Raw genomic sequence first — 19,900 nt, forward strand, 5'->3', positions numbered from 1 at the left:
CCCATAGGCATGCATTTATCCATGTAATAACTCCCCTGAAATGCAAAACCTAGCAAGCGCTGATCTCGCGGGTATACCGGGAGCAACCGGAGTGCCGATTCGATGTCCGATTTCGCCATCAGCGCTCCGGGGCCCAGGTGATTTACCATGGCCACGGCATCATCGAACGATGCGTACCGCACCGAACAAATATCTGGGTCAATGGCTTCGTTCACCGAAGAACCCCTTGGGGCAGACAGGTTGTGAATGAGTCTAAACTCCCCTGGGTCTTTCTTCGGGACCACCCCTAGCGGGGAACACACGAAATCCGCCACCGGCGGGCTGCGAAAAGGCCCCACCACCCGCCCCAAGCTGACTTCTTTGGAAATTTTTCTTGCAGCTACGTCTGGGTTATGTTGGACAGATAACTGGTTTTTACAAAAGGAGTCCCCCGAAAATCCCCCGCCGGGATGTTGAAGCCATATAGGAATCCATTCCTCAACACCCCGGCGGATACATGATCAGGGTATTTGTTCAACCAAGGAGTCAGAGCCATGATATCAACAGGTGTAGACAATCGGTTACAAAACATCACCTCACTCTTGCTTAGACCCCCCTTTTCCTCCCATTCCGCTGTTTTTAGATCTACAGCTACTCTCCGGGTGTGAGGAATTCCCACAGCACGCACACGCGTGCCTGAACCTACATGATCCATGGGGCCTGCTACAGTTGCCTCTATTGAAGCCCCAACAAACCCCCCGCTTGCCTCCATTCCCGCCAGTCTTGGGCTGATATTCCCCACCGGCGCCCGCTCGAAAGGGCACTGCGGGCTTTTGGCGAGCTGACCCCGACCCGCTCCCGCCCGGCGAGGACGTACCTGCCGCCCCAGGCAAGAGCTGCTTGTGCCAAGACACCGAGTCGAGGCAATCCCAGGTCAAAGTCGCATCAAATTCTTTCGCTTTTCGGAATTTCATATCATAACCTTTCCACTCGTCCCCCTCATACATGGTATAAAAATCCATAAACCTATTCTGATAACAGGTCAACTCAGTCATGACTTCAGGCTTTCGTTCCCCCATGACTGCCGTAAATATCGAAAAGGCCTTTACCCAATTCGCTACCGTCTCATCGACCCTAAATTCCGCCATCTTGGCCCGCCATACACTGGGGTGCCATAAATCCTTCTGGGATTTTGCATATTCCATCTCGCGATGGTTAGTCAACAATGAAAACATATTCACATATTTCTCCCCCCATATCAGTTCCTTCGTGGCCGCAGGGATGTGCTGGGCCACCCGTTCGCGCCTTGAAGGTAATGAACCCTCCCCTGCCATTGGCAATGTGTGCTTACCAGGTTCGACCGTCGTGTCTGCCGCCTTTTCCCGGCTAACCGCAGGTCCTCCCGGCGCCACCTGTAGGGGAACAAGAGGAACATTCGCCGTCGTGGCCTCTCTCGACTGCAGTAACTGCTCGATTATTAGTCTAGCCTCCTCGGCCGGGTCCCCTGCGGCCACTGCCCCCCCCGCTTTCTTCTTGAGCCATGGCAACACTGCCGCTAACTGGATGGCCAGTTCCGGGGGCATCTCCTCATCATTAACAGGAGTAATTACAACCGGGATTGGCAAACCTATATCTGGGTTTGGTACCGGGCTGTCCGCCGGTGTGATGGGGGCGATTGGGGATACCTCAGGAACCGGATCTTCCCCAGAAACCGCCCTCCTCTTAACACGCTTCCCCCTACCCTCAGGGACGATTCCCGGCAAGGCCGGGCCTATTACCTTCTTAGGACGGCCTGAGCTGTTCTGGGCCGCTAACTGTTTTTTAACATCGGCCAAACCTCGTCCGATCGAGTCAACTTTACTGAGTTTCGGGTCCATGATCGCCATTCGGTTCGACATGGTGCACAGTACCTTCTCCAACTCGGAGCTCTATCCTGCTTTCTTGCCGGCCATAGCTTTGTGTACTCTGCACTGGTTGATCAACGAGGTCCTGGATCTTTCGTACTCCAAATAACTGAAAGAGAAACAACAAGATTACAAGTTCTCAAAATTGCCGCTTGTTCCGTCGAGGGCTCACGAGCAACGAGTTGGTGCAGCCTTCAGAGCACAGGAACAAGAGGACGCTTCTTCGGATTCCCGCTCTATTTATCCATCTGCGGGAGGGCGGGGACCCTCCTCCGGTACGCCTACTGGGGCGTGGTCTTCCGTGCGGGTGTCTAGGACATTAGTATTGTGAAGAATCTCTCACATCCAACATGTAAAAGTAACAAGGTGGTCGCTTGACAGAAACTCTGCGATACGATTGCTGTACATTTTGAAGAAAAAATCTGTAAAATCGTGGGTGAGTTAGGCCCCAATAATATTAACAGCAGGGATCACTGGACTGGAAGATCAGGAGATGAGCCTATAGCCAACACCAGTTTGGAAAACTTTCAGGCCCCATCTGAGGACCGGTTTAATGAGTTGGATCATAGTATCACCTCAGGCTCCTCCCAGGATCCCCTGCCTCATAGAATCTGGAACACATCTGGAAAGGAGACCCTCCCTTGGGTCTGCCTAATTTGCATCCAATCCTTAGAAGAGGGAGTGGTCCTGGAAATATGGAAGTAAGCGGTAATCACTCGTTTACTTAAGAAACCTTCCCTTGATCCCCTGGTCCCAGCCAACTTTAGACCGATATTCCTCCTACCTTACCTGGTTAAAATTCTGGGGAAAATAGTCAGCAAAACCTTGTCCGGATATTTAGAGGATAATCTCCTACTAGGCAAGGATCAATTTGGCTTCCGCCCGGGCCACAGTACTGAGACTGCCTTGGTCACCATTATGGATAATCTTCGGATGCGAGCAGACAAGGGAGAATCATCTGTCCTAGTATTACTAGATATGTCGGCCGCATTCGACAAGGTGAACCATACAGTACTGATGGAGAGATCACAAATGATGGGGATAAAAGGACATGCCCTGCAGTGGATATATTCCTACCTAACTGGAAAGAAACAGGTAGTGTCACTACCTCCATATGAGTCGAGCCAGTCTCTAGTAGCGTATGGGGTTCCGCAGGGGTCGGCGATAAGTCCCATCCTCTTTAATATCTACTTGCACCCCCTACTCTCTTTGATCAAGTCTTACAATATTGACCTGGTTAACTACGCGGATGACACCCAACTGGATTTTTTCCCTGAAAGGGAAACAGGTTGTATCGATGGACAAGTTTCAAGAGTGCATGCGCCAGACAGTAGGCTGGCTCAGGGAAAATGCTTTACAATTCAATGGGGGGAAAACCGAGTTGTTTTTCTGCCCATCCCCCAGTTTGCATCAATGGCTAATGCCAGAGTTTAAGCTCACCCCAAAGGATGACCCCTTGTTTCCGGCCAAAATTGTGCGCAATCTGGGGCTACAAATAGAGGGTAGTCTCCAAATGGAATCCCAGGTAAATAAAATGGCCAATGTATGCTTTTTGTTGCTGCGGATGTTACAACAGATCCTCCCGCTTCTGCCTAAGGACACTCGCCCACTTGTGGTACAGTGTAATTCTTAGCAGACTGGACTACTGTAACACTCTGTATTTGGGAGCACCGTAAATTATAAAGATTACAGAGAGTCCAGTCTATGGCAGCTAAACTGGCTCTAAACAGGCAACGCAGGACCTCTACGACAGGAGCCCTGAAAGATCTACACTGGTTGCCTATTAAAGAGAGAATCTGTTTTAAATCCCTATGCATTGTGTACAAAGCGGCACATGGCGTGGGCCTATTCCACTACAGGAGAGATTCTTCTACCAGTGAAATGACCGTCCTGGAAGGAGCTCACACTTGTGGAGTACCATAGCATTGATGCAGCAGTGCTGAAGCAAGCTCATAATGCTGGAGTACCATACCACTGATGCAGCAGTGCTGAAGCACGCTCACACTGCTGGAGTACCATACCACTGACATCAGTGTGAATATAAGCTCACAATGCAGGAGTACCATACCACTGATGCAGCAGTGCTGAAGCACGCTCACACTGCTGTAGTACCATACCACTGATGCAGCAGTGCTGAAGCACGCTCACACTCCTGGAGTACCATACCACTGATGCAGCAGTGCTGAAGCACGCTCACACCGCTGTAGTACCATACCATTGATGCAGCAGTGCTGAAGCCAGCTCATTCTGCTGGAGTACCATACCACTGATGCAGCAGTGCTGAAGCAAGCTCACACTGCTGGAGTATCATACCACTGACGCAGCAGTGCTGAAGCAAGCTCACAATTCTGGAGTACCATACCACTGATGCAGCAGTGCTGAAGCAAGCTCACACTGCTGGAGTGCCGTACCACTGATGCAGCAGTGCTGAAGCAAGCTCATAATGCTTGAGTACCATACCACTGACGCAGCAGTGCTGAAGCAAGCTCACACTGCTGTAGTACCATACCACTGATGCAGCAGTGCTGAAGCCAGCTCACTCTGCTGGCATACCATACCACTGATGCAGCAGTGCTGAAGCACGCTCACACTGCTGTAGTACCATACCACTGATGCAGCAGTGCTGAAGCCAGCTCACTCTGCTGGAGTACCATACCACTGATGCAGCAGTGCTGAAGCAAGCTCACACTGCTGGAGTACCATACCACTGATGCAGCAGTGCTGAAGCAAGCTCACAATGCTGGAGTACCATACCACTGATGCGCCAGTGTTGAAGCAAGCTCACATTGCTGGAGTACAATACCACTGATGCAGCAGTGCTGAAGCCAGCTCACTCTGCTGGAGTACCATACCACTGATGCAGCAGTGCTGAAGCAAGCTCACACTGCTGGAGTATCATACCACTGATGCAGTAGTGCTGAAGCAAGCTCACAATGCTGGAGTACCATACCACTAATGTGCCAGTGTTGAAGCAAGCTCCCACTGCTGGAGTACCATACCACTGATGCAGCAGTGCTGAAGCCAGCTCACTCTGCTGGAGTACCATACCACTGATGCACAGTGCTGAAGCAAGCTCACACTGCTGGAGTACCATACCACTGATGCAGCAGTGCTGAAGCAAGCTCACAATGCTGGAGTACCATACCACTAATGCGCCAGTGTTGAAGCAAGCTCACACTGCTGGAGTACCATACCACTGATGCAGCAGTGCTGAAGTCAGCTCACTCTGCTGGAGTACCATACCACTAATGCGCCAGTGTTGAAGCAAGCTCACACTGCTGTAGTACCATACCACTGATGCAGCAGTGCTGAAGCCAGCTCACTCTGCTGGAGTACCATACCACTGATGCAGCAGTGCTGAAGCAAGCTCACACTGCTGGAGTATCATACCACTGATGCAGCAGTGCTGAAGCAAGCTCACAATTCTGGAGTACCATACCACTGATGCAGCAGTGCTGAAGCAAGCTCACACTGCTGTAGTACCATACCACTGATGCAGCCGTGCTGAAGCAAGCTCACACTGCTGGAGTACCATACCACTGATGCAGCAGTGCTGAAGCAAGCTCACACTGCTGTAGTACCATACCACTGATGCAGCCGTGCTGAAGCAAGCTCACACTGCTGGAGTACCATACCACTGATGCAGCAGTGCTGAAGCAAGCTCACACTGCTGTAGTAGCATACCACTGATGCAGCAGTGCTGAAGCCAGCTCACTCCGCTGGAGTACCATACCACTGATGCAGCAGTGCTGAAGCAAGCTCACACTGTTGGAGTACCATACCACTGATGCAGCAGTGCTGAAGCAAGCTCACAATGCTGGAGTACCATACCACTGATGCGCCAGTGTTGAAGCAAGCTCACATTGCTGGAGTACCATACCACTGATGCAGCAGTGCTGAAGCCAGCTCACTCTGCTGGAGTACCATACCACTGATGCAGCAGTGCTGAAGCAAGCTCACACTGCTGGAGTACCATACCACTAATGCGCCAGTGTTGAAGCAAGCTCCCACTGCTGGAGTTCCATACCAATGATGCAGCAGTGCTGAAGCCAGCTCACTCTGCTGGAGTACCATACCACTGATGCAGCAGTGCTGAAGCAAGCTCACACTGCTGGAGTACCATACCACTGATGCAGCAGTGCTGAAGCAAGCTCACAATGCTGGAGTACCATACCACCAATGCGCCAGTGTTGAAGCAAGCTCACACAGCTGTAGTACCATACCACTGATGCAGCAGTGCTGAAGCCAGCTCACTCTGCTGGAGTACCATACCACTAATGCGCCAGTGTTGAAGCAAGCTCACACTGCTGTAGTACCATACCACTGATGCAGCAGTGCTGAAGCAAGCTCACAATGCTGGAGTACCATACCACTAATGCGCCAGTGTTGAAGCAAGCTCACACTGCTGTAGTACCATACCACTGATGCAGTAGTGCTGAAGCCAGCTCACTCTGCTGGAGTACCATACCACTAATGCGCCAGTGTTGAAGCAAGCTCACACTGCTGTAGTACCATACCACTGATGCAGCAGTGCTGAAGCCAGCTCACTCTGCTGGAGTACCATACCACTGATGCAGCAGTGCTGAAGCAAGCTCACTCTGCTGGAGTACCATACCACTGATTCAGCAGTGCTGAAGCAAGCTCACACTGCTGAAGTACCATACCACTGATGCAGCAGTGCTGAAGCACGCTCACACTGCTGTAGTACCATACCACTGATGCAGCAGTGCTGAAGCACGCTCACACTCCTGGAGTACCATACCACTAATGCGCCAGTGTTGAAGCAAGCTCACACTGCTGTAGTACCATACCACTGATGCAGCAGTGCTGAAGCCAGCTCACTCTGCTGGCGTACCATACCACTGATGCAGCAGTGCTGAAGCAAGCTCACACTGCTGGAGTACCATACCACTGACGCAGCAGTGCTGAAGCAAGCTCACACTGCTGAAGTACCATACCACTGATGCAGCAGTGCTGAAGCACGCTCACACTGCTGTAGTACCATACCACTGATGCAGCAGTGCTGAAGCAAGCTCACTCTGCTGGAGTACCATACCACTGATTCAGCAGTGCTGAAGCAAGCTCACACTGCTGAAGTACCATACCACTGATGCAGCAGTGCTGAAGCACGCTCACACTGCTGTAGTACCATACCACTGATTCAGCAGTGCTGAAGCAAGCTCACACTGCTGAAGTACCATACCACTGATGCAGCAGTGCTGAAGCAAGCTCACACTGCTGGAGTACCATACCACTGATGCAGCAGTGCTGAAGCAAGCTCACAATGCTGGAGTACCATACCACTGATGCAGCAGTGTTGAAGCAAGCTCACACTGCTGGAGTACCATACCACTGATGCAGCAGTGCTGAAGCAAGCTCACACTGCTGAAGTACCATACCACTGATGTAGCAGTGCTGAAGCAAGCTCACAATTCTGGAGTACCATACCACTAATGCGCCAGTGTTGAAGCAAGCTCACACTGCTGTAGTACCATACCACTGATGCAGCAGTGTTGAAGCAAGCTCACACTGCTGTAGTACCATACCACTGATGCAGTAGTGCTGAAGCCAGCTCACTCTGCTGGAGTACCATACCACTAATGCGCCAGTGTTGAAGCAAGCTCACACTGCTGTAGTACCATACCACTGATGCAGCAGTGCTGAAGCCAGCTCACTCTGCTGGAGTACCATACCACTGATGCAGCAGTGCTGAAGCAAGCTCACTCTGCTGGAGTACCATACCACTGATTCAGCAGTGCTGAAGCAAGCTCACACTGCTGAAGTTCCATACCACTGATGCAGCAGTGCTGAAGCACGCTCACACTGCTGTAGTACCATACCACTGATGCAGCAGTGCTGAAGCACGCTCACACTCCTGGAGTACCATACCACTAATGCGCCAGTGTTGAAGCAAGCTCACACTGCTGTAGTACCATACCACTGATGCAGCAGTGCTGAAGCCAGCTCACTCTGCTGGCGTACCATACCACTGATGCAGCAGTGCTGAAGCAAGCTCACACTGCTGGAGTACCATACCACTGACGCAGCAGTGCTGAAGCAAGCTCACACTGCTGAAGTACCATACCACTGATGCAGCAGTGCTGAAGCACGCTCACACTGCTGTAGTACCATACCACTGATGCAGCAGTGCTGAAGCAAGCTCACTCTGCTGGAGTACCATACCACTGATTCAGCAGTGCTGAAGCAAGCTCACACTGCTGAAGTACCATACCACTGATGCAGCAGTGCTGAAGCACGCTCACACTGCTGTAGTACCATACCACTGATTCAGCAGTGCTGAAGCAAGCTCACACTGCTGAAGTACCATACCACTGATGCAGCAGTGCTGAAGCAAGCTCACACTGCTGGAGTACCATACCACTGATGCAGCAGTGCTGAAGCAAGCTCACAATGCTGGAGTACCATACCACTGATGCAGCAGTGTTGAAGCAAGCTCACACTGCTGGAGTACCATACCACTGATGCAGCAGTGCTGAAGCAAGCTCACACTGCTGAAGTACCATACCACTGATGTAGCAGTGCTGAAGCAAGCTCACAATTCTGGAGTACCATACCACTAATGCGCCAGTGTTGAAGCAAGCTCACACTGCTGTAGTACCATACCACTGATGCAGCAGTGTTGAAGCAAGCTCACAATGCTGGAGTACCATACCACTGACACCAGTGATGATGCAAGCTTTTACTTTTAGGGCACTGTAACACTATCTGTGCACTGCTGCAGGGCCTACACCAGGGGACTGTACAAAAGGTAGGGCAGAGCTGTGGCAACCTCCACCACCAGTGGAAAACACTGTAGAGTGGACAGTGTAGTGCTACTTCACTGCAGGGCGTTGTTGGAGGTACCACACATCTCATGTCATCGGAGGTCCTGTACCTGTAACCAGGCAGTGCTCACAGAACCACACACAGACTGCTGGGGTGCAGACAGAGTGAGAGACGATACAGAGACATGCACAATCACGTGCCTAAGGAGCTTGGGACTCACCGGGGAGCAGATAATCACCCATAGGGCACACAGGGCAGAGTTTGAAGCACATAAACATTCAGTTTAGTGCAAATGTACAGCATAGTGATGTTATCAGAGGTTGGGCCGCACTCACAATATGAGCAGCGTGGGAGGTGAGGCTGGGGGCCAGGAACATGCTCTATGGAGAACTTGTGGCACATGGGAAGGTTTCTGTGTGGAACTCGGGTGCACCAGTTTGGCAAGCCTGAGGTATATAATCATACATGTGATGAACTTAAGGTACAGTGAATACCATTCATAAATGTATAGATGATTTACCTCACAAAACGTGCTTCCTAAGGAGTCTGCTCCTCATCCTTTGCAGAATGTGAGGCGCACACTCAAATTGACTAAACAAATACAAAGGTTAAATGTCTGTAGAGTTTGCTTACTCTGGTGAATAGAATGCCAGCTAGCTGCAGCGTTCAAGAGGTGAATAATGAACTACACATGCTTCAGCTACAAATACAATCCACTGGGTCACTGATCCGGTACCCGGATACTTCAGAACCGGGTATCCCTTCAAACCTTGGGGCAGATTTATGATAACTGCGCATCCCCAGGGATTCGCCAGTTATTTTGCGCCGCTGCACCGCCACCCATGGTGCGCCGCATTTATAATGCGGCGCATCATGGGGCAAAAATGGCACAGATGCGTGAAGCATCTGTGCTGTATAAGTGGCGCATTGCTGGAGTTGCGTCGCAAGCGCGACGCAGCTCCAGCAAGGCTTGGGGGTGCCCCATCTTTACAATGCTGCGTCAAGACCTACGCCTGCTTCAAGCAGGCGCAGGGTTTTGACGCAGCATTGGCCTGAAAGTCACTGAGTGAAATCTTATAGATTTCCCTCAGCCACTTTTGCGAGGTGCACCTGCCCCGGAACGCCCACCCTGCGCCGGAACGCCCACAAGTGGCGCAGGGCTTTACAACGTGACGCATCTACCTAGATGCGTCACGTTGTAAATGGGTCGTAGGGATGCGCCACGTTTACGCCGCAGTTGCGTGACGCAAACGTGGCGGATTCCCAACATAAATCTGCCCCCTTATGTTTAATAAACTTCTCCAGGATTTCCTGCCAGTAATACACGCATATTGACTTCTCCTAAGGAGGGTTTTCTCACCTCATAAAGGTTAATTGCTGTCAGTGGAGAAGGAAGAGGTTAGTTAACTTAACAGTCTTCCGGGCAGATAAAAAAACTATTTTAAGAAAATCATCCTTGCTGTCTACCTAATAAATAACTCTGAAAGCGAAAAGCACATATACATTTATATTAGGTAATACATATTTGAGTTGGGACAATTCATCTCAAGAAACAATGCTTTTGAACTGATACCAGAAGACAGATCATCTTTAGAATGAACTGCAATTGAAATATATGTACATCTTTATGATTCGCAGATCATTGTGCCTATGGTACATGCATCATGTTGGTTGTACTCTCCTTGTCAAATTAGAATCTGAACTAGGTTAAGGGTCTATTCAGTTAGAAGTCCCTGAGAGCATTTACCTAGAATCGAAATTTGCCTAGCTTACGTAACGGTAAGTTTCAATTCTATTAAGGACACGGAGGCGAGGATTATGCTATATCTTCCTTCGCTTTATTAACATAAAGAAACCACAGCAGCTTAGGAAAAGATATGATAAGAACAAAAAATGCTTTAAACATAAAGCATTAACGTAATGTTCAACAAAAATCAACAACAACTCCCAAGAGTCTCTTTGTTATAATCATAGTCCACAGTCCTTTGTCACTGTTCATCATCCCTATATAACCGGACTTCCCATCATCTTCCTCCTCTTTCTTCGCGCAGATCACGCTTAAGCCTCATTGGTCCTGTTTAGCACCGTCGTTGCCTGTCAAAAAAGGAACAGCGTCAGCGAGGTGGCCCAGTAAAAGGCGACAACAAGGCGAGGAGCATTCAGTGAACAACACAGTACTGACAACGTAAAGGAAAACGCTTTACTTACTGCCATACGGGTGGGTAGAGACACCACCGTAGTCCGGGTGGGATAATCCTCGCCTCCGTGTCCTTAATAGAATTGAAACTTACCGTTACGTAAGCTAGACAAATTTCGATTCTATGTCAGGACCGGAGGCTTCAGATTATGCTAGTTTAAAGCTTACTTACCACCAACTGAGCTAAATCCACCACTGGCTTAAAATAAAACCTCTTGAAGGTGGAATCCGAGGACCAGTCCGCCGCTCGCATAAGGTCCTCCAGACGAGCACCCACCGAGAATGCCTTAGAGGCCATGGCCCCCCTGGCGGAGTGTGCTCCAAAGAGAGAAGTATTGATGCCCGCTTCTTGCATGACCCAACGCACCCACCTAGCGATAGTGGGGGAGGAGACAGCTTTGTGTGGCTTCCGCAGGGCAATCAACAGTTGACGCTCGCCCGGAGGGCGAAGATCCAATGTCAGGTCCTCATATGCTTTGAGGCATTGCACGACACACAACTTAGGAGTGTCAGTAAAGGCTGGATAAGAAATGGAACGCGACGACGTCTTAGTGCGTCGACCCACCGTGAAAGTAACCCCCTCCGGGGAAAAATGCGTGCAGAAACATCCAGCGCGCGCACGTCCGAGACGCGCCTACAAGAGACCAGACATAACAACATGGCTAATTTCGCCGAAAGCTCCTTCAGAGACAGATAAGGATTCGCTGGCCACTATAGGAACAGGTTCAGAACCAAATTGACGTCCCAAAGGACGGAGTACCTGGGCTCCGGCGGCAGTGCGAGGCGAACCGCACGCAGAAGTCGGCACACAAAAGGGTGTTCCCCTACCGGGTGGCCATCGATGTTATCATGGCCCGCAGAAATCGCCGACCGGATAGCATTGATCGTTCTATACGCCAAGCCCTTGTCGGCCAAATGAGCCAGGAAATTCAGCACGGGAACAAGGCCGGCGACCACGGGATCCAAATCCCTTCGTAAACACCAACGCATCCACTTAAGCCAAGCGGATCTGTAACGCTTCGTCGTACTATCGGCCCATGCTTTGGAGAGCAAGTGCTCAGCTGACCCCGAAAGGCCCGGGAGCGTCCAGCGTCTCCTGAGAGCCTCCACGCCACGAGGCGGAGAGTGTTCTGCATGACGAGAGGGTGAGGTTCCCGATCCGGGCTCGTCAGGAGCAGAGGAAACAGGGGGAGTAGGATTGGAAAATCCCAGGAAAGTTCCAGAAGAACCGGAAACCAAACTTGAGACCTCCACAGCGGTGTAACCAACACCAGGTCCGCACCCTGGCGGCGTATTTGAGCCGCCGTCCGCATGATCATGGAGAACGGGGGAAACGCAAACGGCTGCTCCCGACTCCAATCCTGTAAGAACGCGTCCGTGGCCTCCGCCAGAGGGTCCGGCCTCCAGCTGTAAAACCGCGGCAGCTGGTGGTCGAGACGGGACGCGAATAGGTCCACCGAGAAGGGGCCCCAAAGGGAGTGTAGCCACCGGAAGACTCCCGGATCCAGTTTCCACTGGCTGGCATCCCTGAGATGTCGAGAGTGCCAATCCGCCACCTGATTGGACTGGCCTGGTAGATACTCCGCCGTCACCGCAATGTGACGAGACAGGCAATAATCCCAGAAGTCCTTCGCTAAATCCGCCAATGCGCGGGACCGAGGACCTCCCAGGTGGTTCACATATCGGACTGCCGAGACATTGTCCATCCGTAGCAGGACACAAGCCTTGACCGAATCTTTGGTCCAGCAGCGAACCGCGAAGGAGCCCGCAAGGAGCTCCAAACAATTGATATGCAATTGTTGTTCTTCTGACGACCAGGCGCCGCCGGTGGAAAAATCCCCGCACCGGGCGCCCCAGCCCGACCTGCTGGCGTCGGATTCTATTATTAAGTCCGGGGCCGACCCGAAGATCGCTCGCCCATTCCATGCCTCCATGTGAGACAGCCACCATGACATCTCCTCCTTCACTTCGTCCGTGAGGGGAACCCACTGATCGTAACACATCCCACGGCGCAAATGCTGCGCTTTCAGGCGCTGAAGAGCCCTGTAGTGCAGTGGGCCTGGGAAAATCGCCTGGATGGAGGACGACAGAAGACCCACCACCTTGGCGACATGGCGCAGTGACGTACGATCCCTCGCGATCGTCTGCCGAAGCAGGTGTCGTATCTTTGCGACCTTCCGGCTCGGCAGGCTCAAAACCGCCTGCACCGAGTCCACCACGAAACCTAAAAAGGTGATCTGCTGAGTGGGAACCAAGACTGACTTGGAGCCGTTGACGACGAACCCCAGTCGCTGAAGCAGGCCGACCGCTTGACGCAGCTGTCCTGCCAGCACCTCCGGGCACTGCCCCATGAGGAGGATGTCGTCCAAGTATACTATCATACGGACCCCTTGGCTTCTGAGAAACTCCACTACCGGGTGAAGGACCTTCGTGAAGCACCACGGGGCCGAAGAAAGGCCGAACGGCAGGGCGGTGAATTCGAACACCTGGCCGTCCCACAGGAATTGTAGGAAACGACGATGAGGGGGGTGGATGGGAACGACCAAGTAGGCATCTTTGAGATCCAGTCGCACCATCCAATCCCGAGGGAGGAGCACGTCCCGAAGGAGGTGGATCCCCTCCATCTTGAAGTGACGGTAGACCAACCACCCATTGAATTCCTTGAGATTGATCACAGGCCTCTTGCCCCCATCCGTCTTGTCTACCAAGAAGACGTTGCTGAGGAACCCATGTGGGTGGCGTGTTGATAGGCGGATGGCTCCCTTGCGCAGCAAGTCCGAGACCTCCCCGTCTATCAATCGCGCGTCGGAATCTGAGAAAACCATCGGGCGCGGGGGCCTCACCTGAGTTGGCTGGTCGTGAAACTCTATATGGAAACCTCTCACAGTTTGCAAAACCCAAGCATCGGCAGTGAGCAACTCCCACTCCCCGTAAAAGCTTGCCAGCCGCCCCCCAATCGGAACTTGATCCAAGCAAAGTACACTTACCGGGGGCATTACCTTGTCCGGACTTCTTTTGGAATCCTCTTCCACCATAGCGTTGTCCCCTGGTGGGGTAGAAATTGGTGTAGTTGGCCGAGGTCTGGTACTGACCTCTTCCGGAGCCTTGTCCACGGTTGTTGGTCTGCTGACCACGGCCGATCGCGCGGCCCCTGCCGCGACCGGCCCCTCCAGAAAAACGCTGGTGGAACACCCTCTTGATGCTGGACTGTGCCTTGTCCAGCGACGTGAACGTGTTCACGAACTTCCCAAGCTCGCGGATGAAAGGTTCACCGAAGAGGCCACCCTGGGCCACGGCACCTGCCTCCGACGAGGCCAGGTCCCCCAGCTTCGGGTCCAGCTTAATAAGGAGCGACCGCCGCCGCTCCGTGGACAGGGCACAGTTGGCGTTGCCCAAGAAGACGATCACCCTCTGGGCCCAGTTGGAGAGCACCTCCGGTGAAATGGCGGTGCCATTCGCTCGAGCCTCCTCCGCCATATCGAGGATCTTCGTGGCAGGCCCGCCAGGACCGATCGATCCCCTTCCTGGGCTCCTTCATGAATTTCGCCAGGAAGGTGGCCATCTTGGGGTCCAATTCTGGTGTCATGGCCACCTTCCCCTCCAAAGTAGGCCGAGGGCATTCCCCGCGCAGGCAACCCCTCGCCTCCTTCTCCAGGGGCTTGCGCAGCCGGCCCGCGACAAACTTCGCCACCGTCTCCCCCGGGGCCCAGGCCGCGGAACGGGGGTAGACGATCTCGTCCGGGTCCAGCATGCCCGACTCATTTAGGGGCATCTCCTTTCCTGAAGGCGCCGGGAGCCAAGACCGGGTCGACTCCCCGTCGTCATCCGTGTCCGGAGAGTCGTAGATCGGGGAGGCGAGCGCCGTCGACAGGCCGCCCGAAGTGCCAGGATCCACCAAGGGTGTCGGAGGCACCGCCGTCGCCTTGGCCAGGAAGGCGTCACGAAGACGCTCGAAGGCGCCCTTATCCACGCCTTGGGCCTCCGATGAGGGCCCCTCACCCCGGGGTCTCTTCGGAGCGGGCGGCAACTCGCCGGACGTCCCCGGGAGCACGGGGGACGGCGGCACCTGCGCCGCTGCCAGCTTGGCACACTCCTCCACGATGCGGGCCGAAAGGCGGTCCTCCATGGGCCCTACCACCTCCGTCACACAACGATAGATGGAGTTGTCCACCGCCTGGTAAAACTCATCATCCTGCAGATAGGGGCAGGCCTCCTCCTCATACTCCCCTTCCATCTCGGAACCAAGGGCAAAGGCGGGGCACCCAGGAGGGCGGCAACCGAGAAAGTTCTCGAATGTGGGCAGGCCCAGCGGCTGCGATCACGTTTTGGGCCAGCTGACGTGGCAGGTGGGCTGCACCAACCCCCAAGCGCGCAGACCCTCCTCGCCGGGACCGGGTCTACGTACCCCTCAAGCGCGCTAGGCCACACACGAATAAAGAGGTGCACAGATCTCGCCCGAAGGCGATTCACGCGGTCAAAACCGCCATACAGACCCCAAAGGGCGTCAAGTTTGTGAAAGTACAGACCCGGATCACCAGGTGTCAGAGGGGTACGCGAGGGTCGGCCCCTGCGCAAGCAGACCCCACGGCGTGGCTCCTCGTACCGCGGAGGCGCGCCGGAGGGTCGGCGAGGCGACAGGCCGCCCCCTTGCGGTCTATGTACACACCGCACACAAGTGGGAAAAAAGTCGCGTAGGAACGGAAGAACGTTCCCGCAACTAGGGGACTCTGAAAGGAAATAAACCATGCAAGGAGTCCCCAAAGACCGCAAGACAATCAATCACAATAAAAGAAGACAAATAGAAAAGCACTTATCTGGCTGCGGGAGCAGCGAAGAAAGAGGAGGAAGATGATGGGAAGTCCGGTTATATAGGGATGATGAACAGTGACAAAGGACTGTGGACTATGATTATAACAAAGAGACTCTTGGGAGTTGTTGTTGATTTTTGTTGAACATTACGTTAATGCTTTATGTTTAAAGCATTTTTTGTTCTTATCATATCTTTTCCTAAGCTGCTGTGGTTTCTTTATGTTAATAAAGCGAAGGAAGATATAGCATAATCTGAAGCCTCCGGTCCTGACATAGAATCTTGTCAGTATAATGGAAAATTAAATTGATACAGCAGAACGGGTAGCCCTTCATCCCTTATGTTTGATACAAATCGTCTAGGTCGCAGAGTGAATCTTGAGTGGACATTGTACATCTATATAATATTGTATACAAGAGTGGGCGAAGAATTCCGCTCCACCAGTGAAGTTCGCAGAGTTTTGCCCACTCAGAGTGCGGAGTACGGAGTTCCGAAAAACTCAGTGTAGTGATGCAGAGCAGAGTTTTTTATTGAGCGTCTCACCAGTGAGTGCTTGTGAGAAAATTATGTGCTAGACCTCGTCTTAGTGAGATTTCTCAATGCGATCGGTTGCGGTAGGCCCCAACCACTTGCGTAGAAAAATCTACTGCTCGCATTGAGGAAGCTGCCACACGAGTAGAATAGCTACTCGAACTGCAGAAAGCAGCAGTGCCCTCTGGCATGACGCGTAATGCCATTCGCTCGGATTTTACAGCATGGGACAAACTCCCACCGCTAAGAACCAGTTCAGGAGTCATGACTTACCAGACTCTGCGCTGACAAAACTCTGCAGAACGCAGCAGAGTTTTTCCGGCACTTCACGGAGTAAAACTTTACAAACTCCGCCCAGGCGTAGTTGTATACAAGGTTTTAGATTTTCAGTCTGTGTATTCATTGTTAATAGTAAGGAACCACATGACGGTAATAATCGTCTTTATTTTGCATTTCTACTGACGTTAAGTGGAAGCTCTTCCCATCTTCCACAAAAGAGCATATAGGGACACAGCTTGAGGTAATTATTCCAAACACAGGGAGAAGTGTAAGTGCATCTGTATTTTGCAGGATATTTTAGGTTTTCTTCTGTTTCATTTTAAGCAAATCCCAGTTACCTACTGAAGAACATAGAGTTGGTTATGCAGAGCTATTGCTAAGGTTTGTCCAGGGCCTCTGGAATTATGCGTCAGGAAGAAACACATTTTAGGGTGAATTAAATTATGTGTAAAAAAAAGCAAATAATTTGATGCAGTGCTGTCATTTTATGCCTGTATAGCCAATATTTAGTCATTTTTTCAATGTTGAGATTGTCTGGGTAGAGGTTTCACCTCATTAGTATCAGCCTAACCTAAATGCACCAATCAGCAAGACAAAGGTGACCTGTCACTGATCGGTAAGGAGCCTGTCCCTGTGCAGCAACGCTGGGGAAGCGCTTGTATTGATTTTTGAATCGTATGATCTAGAAACATTTGTTTTTGTTAAAATCTGTAAATTATGCAGAAGATGATGGATTATGTGTCAAGTGCGGCTAATCCATAATTCAATGGACAACGCCACAGAATAACATAATTTCTTTTTCCTCCTGGATATACCTATTTACAAATACAGTTATGTTTAGTATTCCAATGACAATATTTTTAACACATCTCTTTATCTTGGAGAGATGGGCTTCCACCTGCAGACCTCCTTGACCCCATGAGGGATGAAGCAGAGCCTAAAGTCGTGAGTCTCTTGAGTATTCTACCACTGGCCCTCATATCTGGCCTCATGCGGCCATTGATGGAAAGTTAGAACAGTGTATTGTTTTATGTTGTGGATATGTGAGAGGCTCCGTGATGGCCAGTGTCTGTTCTGTAATGTGGAGGGTGAGAATTCTGAAAGGAAGCAGTTAGTGTGTGGCTGGTTTTCTTTGGATTCCCTGCTGGGCTATATAACTATAGGAATAACTATAGGAATAAATGTCATTTGACCACTTCTGACTTCATGCAGGGTCACTACAAGAACTTTGGCGACGAGTCCACAGAGCACTGTTTTCTCACGCATATTCATTCTTAGAATGCAATTGTCTCTGAACTGGTGCATTTGAGAAGCTGCATTGTTGTCAAGTTGTCAGACTCCTTATGCGCAACATTTCCAAGGTTTCAGTCTAATTATTAGCACCATTCAATGATCAAATGTCTAACACACAGCTTTCCAAACTTTCCATGTTGGTGACACACCTTTTTGTGAATTTCTTTTCAGGGACACGGTAACGCGAGCGAGCGCAGCGAGCTAGCCCGAACCACCCACAACCCCACACAAGACCCACACACACAACCCCACACAAACAACCGAACAAACACGCACAACCCCACACACACAACCCCACACACCCAGCCCCACACATCCAACCCCACACACACAACACCACACACACAACCCCACACCCACCCACACCCACCCACCAACACACACACCCACACACACACACACACACACACAACCCACACACAAACAACCACCCACACACAACCCCACCCCCACATTCCCCCCGCACACACCTCCCCCACATCCCCGGACAACCCCAAACACAACCTCACACACACACCCACACACCCACACACCCCCACACACAACCCCCACACATGCACAACCCCACCCCCACATCCCCATAAGTTTCTAACGTGTCAAAAATCCACAGTAGCAACTGGGCCCAGCAGAATCCATCTGTAAGTGTCCATCTTCGATTTTACCTAAAGGGAACAAACTGGATCGACCGTGTTAAAAAGAAGAATGGCAAGTTGAGGATGACCTTCGAGTACATGTGAATTTATCTGCCAATGTAACTACAAATTGGTAAACAAGGCGCTATATATTTTCTCTTTCTCCCCTTTTGACTGAAATATTGGATTTTATCACTGCATAGCCCTAAGACGATATAAACTGTTGATGGAACCATTGAACTGCATTTCGTTTTCCAGAGAAGTACAGTAAACAAATAAAGACAGAACGCAAACACAGATGCTAGTGGAGTCTATTGTTTGACATTCCAGGAACCCTGCCCCCTTCAGCCTGCGATGAGGATTAGAACATTTTCCCCCAAATGTTTTTTTTAAGCTCCTCATCTGTTTGTCCTGTCCAGGGCTCAAACAAGACAGATCGCCAGTTTTGCCGCAGACAGCACCCGCCACCCTCTCGCCTAAGTGAAATGCTTGTTTCCAAGATTACAGTAATTACAACCGCAGCGTGAGCTCCAAACACGCGCTTAATGAAACATCAGCACGTCAATGGGCAAATAAACAGCGCATTCTTAACCCCCCGGGCAGCCCTAACAAGCGCGACACACCTACGCATGGGGCGCGACACAGTAACGTGTCGCGCCACACAGTTTGGAAAGCTGTGGTCTAACACTTAGAATGGCACTTTCTAGCAAAAAGAACAGCAATCAAGTGCATGTAAAGAGATGCACACTAATATAATAAAGAGAGAGCCTAAACCTTTGAGGCGGGTAATCTCAGGAACCACAGCACCAATCACAACACCCAATACAGCGTTGGAAAGGGCAGTTGCAGCAGAAGGACATAGGCTATGCAGACGCCCACCATATACTTTTAAAAGGTAAAAGAACAGTGCCAGCAAAGTAGTCCCTTGTGGGCGTGTCTGCGTTGTGCTGTGGGCGTGTGCTGGGGGCGTGACAAACGCTGGGGGCGTGTGGTATGTTCCGCCCTTCATGCCATGTCTCATATCGTGTGCTAATCCCACCCTGCTCCCTTTAAATACCCCTGCACCGCATAATCATAACACACCCTTACTCCTTAAAATATCCCAACACCCTTAAACACTAACCCATCTTAACCCTATAAAGATACCCTGTACCCCAAACCCAAACCTATCCATAAAGCCTAAAAATACCCCTGTACCCCAAAACCCAAACCTAGCCCTGAACCCTATAAATACCCCTGTACCCCAAAACCCAAACCTAGCCCTGAACCCTAAAAATACCACTGTACCCCAAAACCCAAACCTACCCCTCAACCCCAAAATACCACTGTACCCCAAAACCCAAACCTAGCCCGAACCTTTAAAATACCCCTGTACCCCAAAACCCAAACCTACCCCTGAACCCTAAAAATACCCCTGTACCCCAAAACCCAAACCTAGCCCTGAACCCTAAAAATATCCCTGTACTCCAAAACCCAAACCTACCCTGAACCC

The sequence above is a fragment of the Lissotriton vulgaris genome, chromosome 3_1 (assembly GCF_964263255.1).
Source record: "Lissotriton vulgaris chromosome 3_1, aLisVul1.2, whole genome shotgun sequence".
NCBI lineage: Eukaryota > Metazoa > Chordata > Amphibia > Caudata > Salamandridae > Lissotriton > Lissotriton vulgaris.